The sequence below is a fragment of the Cryptomeria japonica genome, chromosome 3, assembly GCF_030272615.1.
Source record: "Cryptomeria japonica chromosome 3, Sugi_1.0, whole genome shotgun sequence".
Classification (NCBI taxonomy): domain Eukaryota; kingdom Viridiplantae; phylum Streptophyta; class Pinopsida; order Cupressales; family Cupressaceae; genus Cryptomeria; species Cryptomeria japonica.
The window spans coordinates 308,159,816-308,175,847 of NC_081407.1; positions in this window are offsets into that span (position 1 = coordinate 308,159,816).

Consider the following 16,032-nt stretch of genomic DNA (forward strand, 5'->3'; position numbering starts at 1 on the left):
TCTAAAATTGAGATAACTTGAAAATCAGAAAAGCAATTAAATTGAATTAATCATTTTCTCTAAAAATAAAACTCAAAGATTTTGAGAGAATAAGTTCAGTTGCATTGAAAATGCTTTTTCTAAATAAAAATCTTGAGCAAATTAAAGAAAAGTGCATGGAATCACCTATTCTTATCTCAAGTGTATGGAATCAACTAAATTTTATCTCCAATGCAAACTCGAACATATAATATGAATGCATTTCAATCAAGTTATAATTGGAATCTATCTCAAAGTTAACTTAATCTATCTCTCAATTATTTCAATTATCCTAAATTGTGTTTTTTTTTAGGAATCTCAACCGCTCATTGCTAATCGATCTTGACCATTGGTCTCTCTTTTGAGTCTCTATAAATTTAGCCTTCATCTCTCATTCAAAACACCCTGGAGATTTATTGTTATTATGCAGTTTTTTGCTCGGGAGTCATTGAAAATATTATGATTTTGAGATTATTGCATCTTAGTTTAGCTTTTTGCATATTTAGTTCAATTATGGTTGCTTGAATTCATATAGCTTAATATTCATTCATTTAGCTTAATATTCATTCATATAGCTTAATCTTGCATATCTAGCATAATATTGCATCCATTTAGCTTATTCTTGTGCTCATATAGATTAAATCCTTTGTCTTGGTGTAGTCTAGTCACTGGTATTGATTAGACAAATATGAGAGCAAGTCTATACTTGCATCTTTTAGAAGGCAATAGGTTGATTTGTTATGGTTTTTATATTCTTGATTATATCTATCTAACCATGCATGCAATGACTTAATTGAAGTGTTGTGTCTTACAACTTGCAGATACTTATCCACTTTTCACACACACATTTAAAATATGCTTATTTTATGGGAAATTAATTGTTTAATAACTTTTGATCAGTAGCTCGAAATTGAATACCATTTTTATTTGCAAAACCTCATAATTTCTTATTTCCCACATATTTGATCTATTTGCATTGTAAACCGTACTAAATTATAAAGTACCCAAATTAGGGGGCTCTCCAATCACGAGGAGGAATTCGAGTTTTTTTTGCTTTTGAGTTGTTGATAATGTAATCATGTTAAAAATTAGATGTGATAACTATGGAAAGAAACTAAACACTTTCGATGCTTATAGACTTTGTGAAATACACAAATGGTGTAGTAAACAAGGTGTCAAGTAACCAAGTTCTTTCCTTTTAGCACTTGCGAAAATGCCTTACAATCTCAATAATCTTGTGAGACACCATCGTTTGGGGATGAACAATGTAGTTGCATGGTTTGGATTGAGATCTCATCTCCCACTTTACCTATTTATCCATATGAATCCTTTTCCAACTCATCCATCAGTTCCACTAATTCACAACACTAGATTGTTGACATGTTGCCTTTCTAAATCCACTATTTTGGGATGCATATCTATCAGACATCACATCTTTGTTTGTATAATCCTACCTTACAAATTTGGATAACACCATCGAGGACATTCGTCTTCTATTTGATGTTAGCTTTGATGAAGTTGCATCACCATTTCCATCATTGTATCTTTCTCTTCCCTCGCCTACATCAACTTTTATGATGATAGATTGTGTAGATATTCATGAGTTTCATTTGACTCGATTATCATCATCTACAATAATATCATATTCATATTGGTTGAGCTATCACCATACACCCATGGTCCCTATTCCCAAATAAACTATGGTACCCAATCCATCATATCAACATTTTTCATCCCACAACATTGGCTTTAAGATCATTGAATATACATCATGGGCATCATATCAATCTCTGGATTATGTGTAAAATTCAAAGACATTCATCATACTTCCTACATACTCCTATCTAGAATGGGAGGTCATCTTGCACACATTTGAGGTGTTGTTTCTTAATAAGGGAAGAAATGTTGTTCAACAACTCAACGAGTGTGCTGGAGAAGGGTTATTTCTAGATAATCTCAAAAAGCTATCTGAGGCTAGATTGGGTTTTGATAGGTGGACTTGTGAATTTATAAAGAATCTTGAAAAAAATGGGAAGCAGTTGGAAGAGAAAAGGAAGGAAGATGAAAGGGACCAAAACAATGGAAGCAGGACGTGGAGGAAAAAACTAAGAAGATGGAAGTTTAGAATGATAACTTGGAGGAAGGAAAAGCTGCAATGAAAAACCTGTTGGGAATGATTTCGGATATCTTGATAGCTATCACTAAGAACCTAGAGGAAATCTCTAAGGTCCTTGAAAGCTCTAGCTCTCCCAAACCGATCGTGGACCTTGATATTGATGAAGATGCAATCGAGACTGGGATTGTGGAAAGTACTCCTAGTGGAGCGGCAAAGAGAACAAGGGCGAGCATGAAGAAAGTTGTTGTGGCCTCTTCTAAGGAAATCCCTAAACTTAGGGATACTATTAAAGAACTGTATGGGATTAGTGGAAACTTGGCTAATGCCCTGAAAAAAAAAAGTAGTTCCTTTTCTGTGCTTTGTTTGTTTTGGTTGGTCATTGCTGGTTTTGTGCAGCTTTTTTGTTGGATTTTGCTAGTTTCTATGTTGGTTTTTCAGATGTTTGTTCCTTATTGTTTCTTAATGCTCTTTTTTCTTAAGGATCTTTTGTAAAGGGTTTCAAGGCCCCTTCAAAACTTGCTTTTACCGTAATAAAAAATGACTGTGAATCATCTTCAACATCTAGTGTGGAGTATCTACAAGTGCTACATGCATCATTTAGAGGAGAGGCTACATTATTTTTCTTCTCTTATTAATTGTGGGGGAAAGCATATCCTCGTATGGAGTTTATTACTTAACATTTTGTTTATTTATTTATTTTTCGAGGGGCGTGAGGGGGTGAGGGTGTGCACATGATCTTCTATCTTTATCTCCTATGGGAAGATCATTATTGTACTTATGTTAGAAGTATTCTTTAGGTAGTCATCACGAGTCCTTCCCTCTACCAATTCTCTTCTTCACATGTGTACATTTCATTTCTCTTTTGGATATGAGTTTTATTCCCATTATTTTTTTTCTTTTATTCCCACTTTATGAGAAATTTTTAAATGAGTACCTAACATGGTCTAGTAGATGAGACTCAACATCATGCATAAATTACTCCCTAAGTAGCATTTAAGGGGGGTGTTAGTGTAAACAATCTCATTATACATCTAATTACTTTATCACCTTTCTAGGATTGACTCTTTCACACCTAACTTAAGATTAATTAGGTTATTTTATACTTTTGTCTCACCTCATGTGATTGATATATGTGTCCTGACGACTTAAGACACTTATTGCATTCATGTTTGACACTTTCTCACACACCCATCAAGTGAGCTTGCAACTGTTCCATCTATGGCACATCTATGGAGGGTTAGTCAATTGTTCAATCCTACCTTCTTACCTCATCTACCTTGCCTATGTATCCAAGGCCATCTATCTATATTTTACACTCTCATTTTATATATGATAGACATGCTCTTGTGCATTGTTTTGTTTCACTAGTGGAAGTTTAATTTATGATTTTACATTTTGTGTTCTCCAACACTCAGGAGTATTGTAAAACTATATTAAATAATAGGCTATCTAAAACACGAAGTGCTATGAGACTCTTGGCTTCATATTATTTTTGTAAGTAAATCTCTTTTTTTTTTTAGTGAACTCAAGTGCAGTATCATATAATTCAAGCTATAGTCCCTTGGACATGAGCAATCTATTCATACGAAGCTCTTAAGTGTGATAATTGTGTGGTTTAAGATGCTCAATAAAAGAAGTTTCCACCACATATGTGTTTGGTTTTGAGTTTTGCAAAGTGATTAAATACTAGTTTTGAGGGTGATCTAATTCTTAAAGGAAATGTAGGAAGGAAATTTACTCCCCCACAATAAGAAAAAACAAAAGCTTTTTAAAATATGATAATTGAAAAGAGAAAATGAAAGAGTTCACTTCAAATTTGATCTCTATGTATCTAGTAAAAACAAAAAGAAAAGGTCTGAGAATTATGTAGAGCACTAAATTGTTAGTCCCAACCAATGCTGAGAGGGGAGGAGCGAATCAGCACCTTATCGAATTTCACAATTAAAACTTTAACTCTAATCTTTCACTTATTCAATATTCATCCATATACTTAAATATTGTAGAAGAATAAGCATGCATGAAAATAATATACAGTGACACCAATATTTATCTCATGGAAACCTAAATGGGAGAAAACCACAGTGTGAGTAGAAAATCACAAAATTTGTACTCTTCTGGAGTACGCTCGGTAAGGAGCCATCCCTGTTAGGAGAATACAAAGACACTATTAGGTGCCACCCAGTTAAGGGATTTTGTTTAAAGCTTGTTAGTGCCTTTACCCTATTAAAGGTAGCCTGATTAAAGGACTTAAGAACATCAATTAAGATGTCACCCAGTTAAGGGATGGGACCTGTTAAAGTCCACCCGATTAAGGGATTTAAATTGCAATGGTTAGAAAGCAACAAAAGGATGATCTGTTGATTTAGCTACTGATAGCTTGATCAGATCACAATGTGAATCACACACTATCTACACCGGTTGTGTCTACTCTGCACAACACTGATCTTTTGACCTTCGGCTCTACACTCTGTTGGTTCTCTGACCTTCAACTCTGCACTCATCCAGTCCTCTGTCCCTCGGCTCTCCACCTAGCCGGTCTACCTCACACACTCTCTAATTTGCTAAATCCTTTTAGCACTTCCTCTCACTCTTCTCTTCACTTTGGATCGCCTTCAACAAGTTCTACTTTTTGTAAATTTTATGATCAAGTATTTCGAAATGAACTCAAAAATAATTTATACATTTTTTGTTGTCACCTCAATCAAGGCAATCATAGATTTCAGAAGATTTCAAATTAAAAATTTTCCCTCTCTCTGCATGCCCTGCAACAACTCCGCCAAGTGTTCAACGAATTTTGCCATCGCATCCCCCAAAAATAGTAACTTCTGGGTCGAGTTTAGTCATTAAGGTGTGAACCAGAAAATCCACAGGTAATCATGGCTTGATTGTATAATAACTGAAGTTGACCTCACCAACTTGTGATTTGGCGTAGACACAAGCTCACCAAGCTCACCTTTTTCCACCACAACTGAATAACTAATCATCACTCCGATATTTTTGGTGATCACCTATCTTATTTTTGTCATACTAGTGTACTGGTATGCCAGTGTGCTTCTATATTACCGGTTCATCCTTTGATTGCCGATTTGCGGTGCTATCATCAAGTCTCTTTCTATGTTTGCCAATGAGGTTCTGGTTTGTATACACCCTCAAGCCTTCTTTCCTAAGTCACCTTTTGTGACTTTATCATCATCGGTCTGACTAGCATGAAGATATGACCTCAACACCGATCTTCTTGAGTGACATACCAGTTAGCTTAGTTTGTCTTCCCTTGAGCTGATTGAACTTTGGCCATCTGTCTCTTATGTTGTTTCCATGTGTTTACAAGTGTTCACCTTTGCTTGCTGAAATACACCACTCTACCGATACCACTTCATCAATAAGTGTTAGACATCAATGACAAATCTTAGCTCATATACCGGTTCTCTAGATTGACTGGTTTTGTCAATGCCAACAATCTCCCCCTTTGGCATTGATGGCAACACTTCAAAATCTATCTTATCAGTTTCATTTCTATACCACTCATTACTTCTGCCCTGAGTAATGAATATCTCCCCCTAACACTAGTAATACTATGTTTCAACAACTTGCAACTTTAGCTCAATCACTGCTTACCAATGCTTAAACATTATAATCATATCTCCCCCTTTGACAACAATGCCAAAGATGCTCCCCCTAACCGGAGTAGTCCACACTTATCAATCTAGTCTTAGATTATTTTTTTTGAAATCATACCAGATTGATATAGAGCCCTTTTTTGCTTACTTTACTATAGGTAGGGGCATCACCCCCAACTTACCTCTGAGACATTCAAATATGTCCTTCTGTAGTGGCTTGGTGAAGATATCAACCACCTGCTCTTTTGTTGAGATATACTGCAACATCACTTCCTTTTCCTGAACTTGTTCCCTTAGATAGTGATATTTGATAGCTATATGCTTCCTTTTGGAATGCATCACCAGATTCTTGGATATGTCAATGGCACTGGTGTTGTCACAATGAATCACTACCAGTCCAATCACATTTTCTTGGATACCTTCCAACAATTTCTTGATCCAAACTATCTATGTGCAGTTGATTGCAGCAACTACATACTCAGCCTTAGTTGTAGATTGAGATATGCAATTTTGTTTCTTGCTTGTCCAAGATATAATCCTATCTCCAAGAAAGAATGCACCTCCACTAGTGCTCTTTATGTCATCAATGTTCCCTGACCAATCTGAATCAATGAAGACACTTAATTTGAAGTCTCCCTTATGTGGATACCAGAGACCATACTCATCAGTCCCCTTGAGGTATCTAAATATTCTCTTGACTACCACCATGTGAGTCTCTTTCAGATTTCCAACAACTTGTGCTATGTCTGATCTACTATGGACTGCATACTGGAACTTACCGATCATGGACCGGTAAAGTGTCTCATTTACTTCTTCAGCCTCATCATATTTAGAGAGCTTGCAACCTGTAACCATTGGAGTTCCTGTAAGGAAGTTAAGTAGCGGAAACAACTTCCTACACTAACCTTGAGAGGAGGGTAATGCAAAACTTTTTCAGATCGTTACAATAGTTACAGAAAAAATAGAAATAGATATAATAGCATTCATACCACAACACAGTGATTTACGTGGGGAAAACCCTTTCGGGAGAAAAACCCCACACTCCAAAAGCAGCTCAATATTTTATTCAGCATTCAAAAACAGATTACAACATACTTGCAGAGCAAGCTCTTCGCAGGAGTACCACTAATCAAAGATTCAGAGGCAACTCAATAGCCATAAGACTCTCTTACACCCAACCTCTATCTCACACACCTCATAAATAGGACATACAATACAAGAAACCGTCAAACGGTATTACAAAACCATGGGCTAAAACCACCCAATAAGGTGTAGCCGACCTTATCTCCCTTCTAGATGCCCTATGACATGTTAAAGCACACATCAACACATGTCGCTCCCTTTTACAGCTCATTTATGTATCCGATACAAATTATTTTTCCTATTTCAGGAGTACAAACTTCCGGAGGCCATAACTTGAGAACCGGGTGTCCGATTGACGAACCGTTTGAAGCGTCGGAAAGCTCGCAAAGTTCTCTATCACCTTGTAACCCACTGTGCTGGTTACGACCACTTTTCAGGGCGTTTTGGAGCCTCTAAAGCCCCCAAAATTAAGTTTAAACATTTTATCGCACCCCTCCAAGATGAAAACTTTAATATCTTCAAAACTAGCTGTGACCTTGCGACGCAACTTTACCGGAATGCTTATCTAGCCAACCAGAAGCTTCAGGGAGAGTTTCGTACCATTTCGTGCTCAAATGAAAACTTACTATAAATAGTAACCTCGCATAAATGCAAGGTTGAGACACCATTTTTCCCAACAGTTCCAACAGGTTTGCAATCTTCCATTCCATAAGTTTTCATAATTTCCCTTATGTACTTAGTCTGACTGATGAAAATGCCATTCTTTAGCTGTGAGACTTGCAGGCCAATAAAAAATTTATCTCACCAATCATGCACATCTCAAATTCTTGCTTCATTTGTTTAGCAAAACTTTTGCTCATCTCATCATCTCCTCCAAAGATGATGTCATTTACAAAGATCTAAGCAATTAGGTGTTTACTTTTAGCTCCATTCTTCAGATACATGTTACTATTATCACTAGTTCTTTTGAACCCTATGCTTAATAAATATGAGTGCAGCCTCTCATACCAAGCTCTTGGTGCTTGTTTTAGCCCATATAGAGCCTTATGCAACCTGCATACCATATTTCTTCCATCTTTAGATGCAAACCCTTACAGTATCTCTATGTACACTTCTTCCTCTTAACACCCCATTTAAGAATGTCTATTTGACATCCATTGGTAAACTTTAAAAAAAATTGTAAGTAGCATAGGCCAGGAAAATTTTGACCCCTTCCAGCCTAGACACTGGGGCAAAGATTTCTCCATAGTCCAGACCTTCTTTCTGAGCATATCACTTGTAGACTAATCTTGCTTTGTTTCTTATCACTTTATTGGTTTCATCCATTTTATTTATGAATACCCACTTAGTGCCTATCACATTTTTGTTTTTTGGTCTAGGCACTAGAGTCCATGTTTCATTTTTCTCAATTTGCTCCAGTTCTTCTTCCATGGCTTTGATCCAGTCATCATCCCTTAGAGCCCCCTTTGTTGTTTTGGGCTCAAATATGGAGAGCATACAACCATTCTCTCTTTCTCTTCTTCTGGCTAGACCTCCTGCATCTTTGTCACTGATGATATTTTTTGCAGAATGATTGTTTCTGACATACTTAGCCAATATCGGTTCACTTCTTGGAGCTTCTTCTACCGGTTATACAGGTTCTACTTCACAGGCTTCTTCATTTGTCACTTCAATAGAATCTTCTTGAGTAGGTTCCACCGGTACATTGTGCTCGAACCCTTTATAGTCCTTTGGTTCACTCTTGTTGTCCTATTCATTTTTCTTAGAGTACTCATCTACTCTGACATTTGCACTTTCCACAATCTTACCAGTCTTTTTGTTCAAACACCGGTATGCCTTACTCTTTGTGGAGTAACCTAAGAAGGTTTCTTCATCACTCTTGGGATCAAATTTTCCAGTGTACTCATCCGTCTTGATATAGCACCTGCTTCCAAATACTTTGAAATAACAAACATTAGGTGAGTATCCACACCATAATTCATAGGGAGTTTTATTTGTCCCTTTCTTTACCTGTATCTGGTTCAAGGTGTATACAATAGTGGTTATTGCTTCTCTCTGGAAAATATATGGAATGTCCTTCTGTATCAACAGAGTCCTTGCACAATCAATAAGATTTCTATTTCTTCTTTCAACAACCCCATTCCACTGAGGTGTTCTGGGTGCAGACATTTATCTCATAATCCCATGTTCCTCACAGTAATTCATGAACTCTTGAGAGGTGAACTCTCCTCCTCTATATGATCTGAGACACTTCAAATTCTTACTGGTTCCTCTTTCTACTCGAGCCTTAAAAACTTTAAACATGTGAAAGGCTACAGATTTTTCCTTTAAGAATACAACCCACCTCATTCTTGAGAAGTCATCCACAAACAACATAAAATATTGGTCTCCATAGAAAATCTTGGTTCTCATAGGATCGCACAGGTCTGTATGAACTAAGTCTGGCACATTTTCAGATGAAAAGGATTTATTGCTGAAACTAGACCCGGTCAACTTTCCTAGTTGACACTCTTTGCACATAGCATTTTCAGGTTTCACTATATTAGGCATACCTTTGATAGATTTTGTCTTACTGACTTTTGCTATGCTATTAAAGTTAACATGACATAGTCTTTTGTGCCACAACCAACTATCTTCTACCTTAGCCATTAGACAACTACCTATGGTGGTGTCTAGGTGAAACAAAATGCCTCTTGATTGTTTACCAGTAGCAATCAGACTTCCTAATTTGTCATTTATTTTGCATATTCCTTCATTAAATTCTAATCGGTAACCTTATTGTTAAGTTGTGCAACACTTAACAAACTATATTTTATCCCTTCTACCCAATAGACATCATCACAATTTGTTTTATCATTCAGGGCTATAGATCCCTTACCTTTTTACTGCACAAGGAGCATCATTTCCGAATATCACAGTTCCTCCATTGCAATCCTCCATATTGAGGAATTTGTTTCTGTCACCGGTCATGTGGTGATTGAAACCACTATCAATCACCCATTCTTCACACCGGTTTACACTAGAAATCAGTGCCATATCACCTTCCTCTGTGCTATCCTCCTTAACTACCACAAATGCAATTCCATCTCCATTAGATCCTTCTGATTCTTCATCAGTGACTCCTTCTTCTGCAAGATAACACTCCTTCTTGCTCTTGTCCCTGTAGCTTCTAAAATTATCCTTCATGTCTCTAACATTGTCAGGACATCTTGAAGCAATATGACCTATCTTATTACATGAGAAGCACTTTAAGGGTAATTTACCTTTATACTTTCCTTTTCCTCTTGGAAATCTTCTTGCCAATAGAGCTTCAATTTCATCTTGCTCTTGTTCTTCAGATAATAGATTGTCACTTTCATGGGAATGATTGATTCTTGTAGTAGAACTACTTTTAGTTTCTTTTCTTCTCCTTGTTGGTGCATGCATCATGGAGGCTTTGAAAGAAACATCAATCTTTGGTACGCTATTGTCATAATTGCTCAATTCAAAAGCAACCAGCTTACCGATCAGTGAGTCAAGAGATACGTTAACTGTTCCTAAGGATTTGAGTTCCTGGATGGAAGAGACCCTTATGGCATATTGTGGCAGCAAGATTCTCAGGATTTCGCTAACCACATCCTCCTCCTCAAGCTTTCCTCCAACACTTTTAATGGAGTTTACTACATCCTTTATTCTCTTGCTATACTACTCTATATTTTCTCCTTCCTGCATCCTCATCTCATCATATTTTCCTCCCAGGTTGTCTACTTTAGCCTTTTGAACATGAGGATCTCCCCCATAGTCTGTCTTCAGCTTATTCCATATATTAAAAGTTGTTTTCAAATCTTGAACCTCAACAAATTCATTATCAGAACGAGCGCTAACAATCAGATCCATAGCAGCAATATTATCTTGCCTTTCCTTGATCTGATCTGGAGTGAGAGTCCCTGAAGGTTCATTATACTCTATGATTACATGATTCCAGTAATGTTCTCTTAGAGATCTTAGATAAAGCTCCATTCTTCCACACCATAAGGTGTAATTCTCCTTAGAGAACTTAGGACCCTCCTTTCGCATCATCTTGGATCTTTCCTTAAGCTGATTAAGCTTCTTCTGAATCTAAGGACTTGATGCTCAGATACCAATTGTTAGTCCCAACCAGTGCTAAGAGGGGAGGGGTGAATCAACACCTTATCAAATTTCACAATTAGAACTTTAACTCTAATCTTTCACTTATTCAATATTCATCCATATACTTAAATACTGCAAAAGAATAAGCATGCATGAAAATGATATACAGTGACACCAAGATTTATCTCGTGGAAACCCAAATGGGAGAAAACCACGGTGTGAGTAGAAACTCACAAAATTTGTACTCTTCTGGAGTATGCCTGGTAAGGAGCCATCCTTGTTAGGAGATTACAAAGGCACTATTAGGTGCCACCTGATTAAGGGATTTTGTTTAAGGCCTGTTAGTGCCTTTACCCTGTTAAAGGTAGCCAAATTAAAGGACTTAAGAACATCAATTAAGATATCACCCGGTTAAGGGATTTTACAATGGGACATGTTAAAGTCCGCCTGGTTAAGGGATTTAAGTTGCAATGGTTAGAAAGTAACAAAAGGATGATCTGTTGATTTAGCTACTGATAGCTTGATCATATCATAATGTGAATCACATTCTGTCCACATCGGTTGTGTCTTCTCTGCACAACACCGGTCTTCTGACCTTCGACTCTGCACTCAGTTGGTTCTTTGACCTTCGGCTCTACACTCAGCTAGTTCTTTGACCTTCGACTCTGCACTTAGTCGATCCTCTGTCCCTTGTCTCTCCACTCAACCGGTCTACCTCACACACTCTCTACTTTGCTAAACCCTTTTAGCACTTCCTCTCACTCTTCTCTTCACTTTGGATCGCCTTCAACAAGTTCTACTTTTTCCAAATTTTACGATCAAGTATTTCTGAATGAACTCAAGAATACTTTATACATTTTATGCCATCACCTCAATCAAGGCAATCACAGATTTCAGAAGATTTCAAATTCAAATTTTCCCACTCTTTCTTTGCGCACCCTACAACAACTCCGCCAAGTGTTCAATGAATTTTGCCACCACATCCCCCAAAAATAGTAACTTCTAGATCAAGTTCAGTCATTAAGGTGTGAACCAGAAAATCCACAATTAATCATGGCTTGACTGCATGATAACTGAAGTTGACCTCACCAACTTGTGATTTGGCATAGACACAAGCTCACCAAGCTCACCAACTCACCTTTTACCACCATAACTAAATAACTGATCACCGCTCTGAGATTTTTGGTGATCACCTATCTTCTTTTTGTCATACCGGTGTACCGGTATGCCACTGCGCTTCTATATTACCGGTTCATCCTTTGATTACCAGTTTGCGGTGCTATCATCAAGTCTCTTTCTCTATTTGCCAATGAGGTTCTAGTTTGTATACACCCTCAAGCTTTCTTTCCTAAGTCACCTTTTGTGACTTCATCATCATCAGACTGACCAACATGAAGATCTGACCTCAACACTGATCTTCTTGAGTGACAGACCGGTTAGCTTAGTCTATCTTCCCTTGAGTTGATTGAACTTGGGCCATCTGTCTCTTATGTTGTTTACAAGTGTTCACTTTTTCTTGTTGAAATACACCACTCTACCAATACCACTTTACCAGTCAATGTTAGACATCAATGACAAATCTTAGCTCATATACCGGTTCTCTGGATTGACCGGTTTTGTCAATGCCAACATAAACTAGGTTTTCAAGGGGCTATAAGAATCATGAAAAATAGAAATTTGATTAAAAAGTTGATGATATTGTAACAAAAAATGTGTAGATATAACTTCAATAAAAAATATAGCTCACCAATGAAAAAATGTAGAAAGAATATCAACGCCACTTGGAAGTGTTTAAAACTAGCTTTTCAATGATATTTTTTTTGTGAAACTTGAGTTCATACATCCATGTCATGCCAAAAAAAAAGATCCTTTAGGGCATAAAAATGAAGGTAACTGGTGGCCTTGTAGTGTTCAATTGGTTGTAGATTGGTGATGCCACTCATCTTGTTGGTGATTGGGTATCAATTAGGTGGCAGTTGGGTGGTGCAATGGTGGTACCATTTCTACTAGGAGCAACATAATGAAGTAGTGGAAAGATGACAAAATATTGGTGCTTGTCATGATAGAGGTGGAATTTGGTAGTGTTCTTAGCCATAAGAAACTTTGGAGTGGCATTGATCTAAAAATTTTGCCCCTTGTGGTGGTTGAGAGGTGCCAATATGGTGGGACAAGATGTTTAAAAAAGTGTTTGTAATGTCTTTTTTGAGTCATGTCAAAATCACCAAGTGCTAGACAAAATTCGTTAGTTGTGTAAGGACTATCAAAGGTCATCAAAACCCTAATGTTAGTGTTTGGAAAATAAAATCAATTTATAAAACTTGAACAAATGCTAAAATTCATAAAAAAATATTAGAGATCTTAAAAAATATTGCCACAGTGTTGATTTTTTGGCCCAAAAATGATGCTAACAATTGAATAACTATGCAAACTTATGTATTAATGGTGGATACATGGTATGGTTTCATACAATGAATTATAAAAAATATATATAGTTTTAAGGATTTTTCACCTCAAATATAGTGCTCTAAAAAAATACATCAATTTTTTTTCTAGCTAGAATTTTGACAATTGGATAGTCAATTCTATAGTTTTGGGCATTTTGAGCACAACAGTGAGGTTAATTGTGCTCCAAGGTGCACCATTAAAATAATCAAGGCTAAATATTACAAAAATTAAAGAGATGTTGGAGTCGATACTTGAATTCACAACTCTCAGAGGTCACTTGCAATCAAAACCCATATCACATACTTGAGAGAAAAAGCAATCAATTTACTATGAAAATCATGACAATTCTATTAATTTAAAATGAATGAGTAAATATAATATACAATGATTTACTCTTGATAAAGGATAAATAAACTCTAAAAGAAACCCTAAGTGAGGATTAAATTAAACCATGTCACGTGTCATACCCATTTGACTTGATTCGATGGAAAATTTTCCCACAACTGGCATTGTGATTGATTTAAAAATATATTAAAGAACACTCCACAAATTAATATGGTTCTTATTGCAGCTGTTGGGCAAGAAGATAGATATGGGCTTGTCACAACCACTGTTTGGCATTGATGGTGGGTGTGTGGATGTTGGTTAACATGTGGTGTTGATCTCTTTCATTGCATGCATGATCAACTTGCTCCTTGTTGTGCTTGGTCATGTGTGGTGAGGTTGGTAATATTTTTTGTGGCCCCCCTTCCTTCCTCATTTGTGTTGCATTCTAGAATTGTAGTTACTTGGTCAACGTATCAGGAATGGGTTGCTCTATTTTTTGGGAGTTTCTGACTAAGTTTTTGCTTGGTTTGAACCCTAAATTTACAATGTTTGGTTCCTGGAACTAAACCAAGCTTTAAATAATAGTAAAAAAAATCATTTGACTTGAGACAAAAGAACATGATTTAAGTAAGCCTAAGTCTATTATTAAAAAAGGGACCAATTAATTAATTAGGTGAATACCTTTCTTCTCTAACAAAAACTTAGCACAAATTGTGTTGCTTGTAGTTATGGAGCTGTATTAAGCCATTGCTTGTAAACATGCCTAGAACTAAATGGGAATTGGTATAGATGTGCTAATTCTACCATTACTCTTTATCTACAATTTGAGGCATGTGAAATGAGCACATGTTAAGAATTTTATCATTCTTAGGCATGCATAGAAAATAAATATTTACAAACTTGTAGAAATATATATGGTATGGATGTAAAGTAATTGGTCCTATTCTTGAAATCTTTTTATATCTTTTGATTCACATTTAAGTACTCCACAAGAACCTATGAAATAAAGAAAAAAATGCAATGTGTCTTTTTTCACATAAGTGAAATAGGTATAAAATAGTAAGTAATTTTAGTTGTCTACAAAAATAAATAGAGAGGGAAGGGTTATAAATTATACTATACAACAAGTGATAAGAAATAATCTACTCTGTTATCACAATGTGATATGGCATGCTCAATATATCTATGAAATTCTACTTGATTGTGGATAAAATACAATCTACTCAGTTATAACGATGTGATAGAACTATACTAAATTAAGGGTACATGTCATGTTATCGAGATCCATCTAAGTATCATGATGAGACTTTATGTAGCATAATTCACTACTTGAAATACCAATACTAAGAGTGTTAGTGATAATGTACATGCCCACATACAATTACTTGCATATATAGTATGCAAGGAAGCAAAGGATAGAGAAAAATGAAAAACATGAGAATGATAATGATGTATGTAAAAGCATGTAGAACATAACATATATAGCCTTATGTGACAAGAAAATAATGAATTATAAAATGTTAATAATGTAAATACATAGACCATATAAAAATCTATCATAACATAAGCATGTAAGAACATGGGTTAGTGATTATTAGCAAGGAAAAGCTATGATAAAGTTGAGATAGACCTAACATGAATAAATAAGATCATATAAGCACCATAAGAATCATAAGCATGCATAATTAACATTAAGACTAATAGATATGAATGAATAAGAATGAAAGGACATGTATGTAGAAATGTTAATAATAAGATATAGCTTATGAAATAGATAATTTCTCAAAGAGTATAGTGATCATGAAACATAAAAGACATGATAAATGTATAGTTTAAGGAACATGGATCATGAAACTATATATGAATGAGCGATAATGTGACACAATCATGGACTAGATAAGCATTGAAGGGTAAATAATCCAAGTAGCTCTTCACTCATGTACAAGCCATTCATTTTTAAATAGTTAAGCATCATAAATTGCAGCCCTACACAATTTACAACACCTTTTGTGTCCCATCTTAGATCTCCCCTAGGTCCATTTTTAGCCTTTCCACCTCATACTTGATGCCATCTTTCAGCACAAAGAACTGAACCTATGCCTCAGGTTGTGCACTATGCTTTTCCACTTATCTACCCTATTTTTGGTGGACCAAGGCACCCAAGGCGTCTTGGTCTAGGACCGAGGCACTCAAAGTGTCTTGGTTTAGGACCATGTTGGTGCACTTCCCCTCCTTAATGATTTTGATTCTCAGTGTCTTAATGTGACCATTGGAGGTCAACCTAATTGGTAAATTACCTTAGGAACCCTATATAAG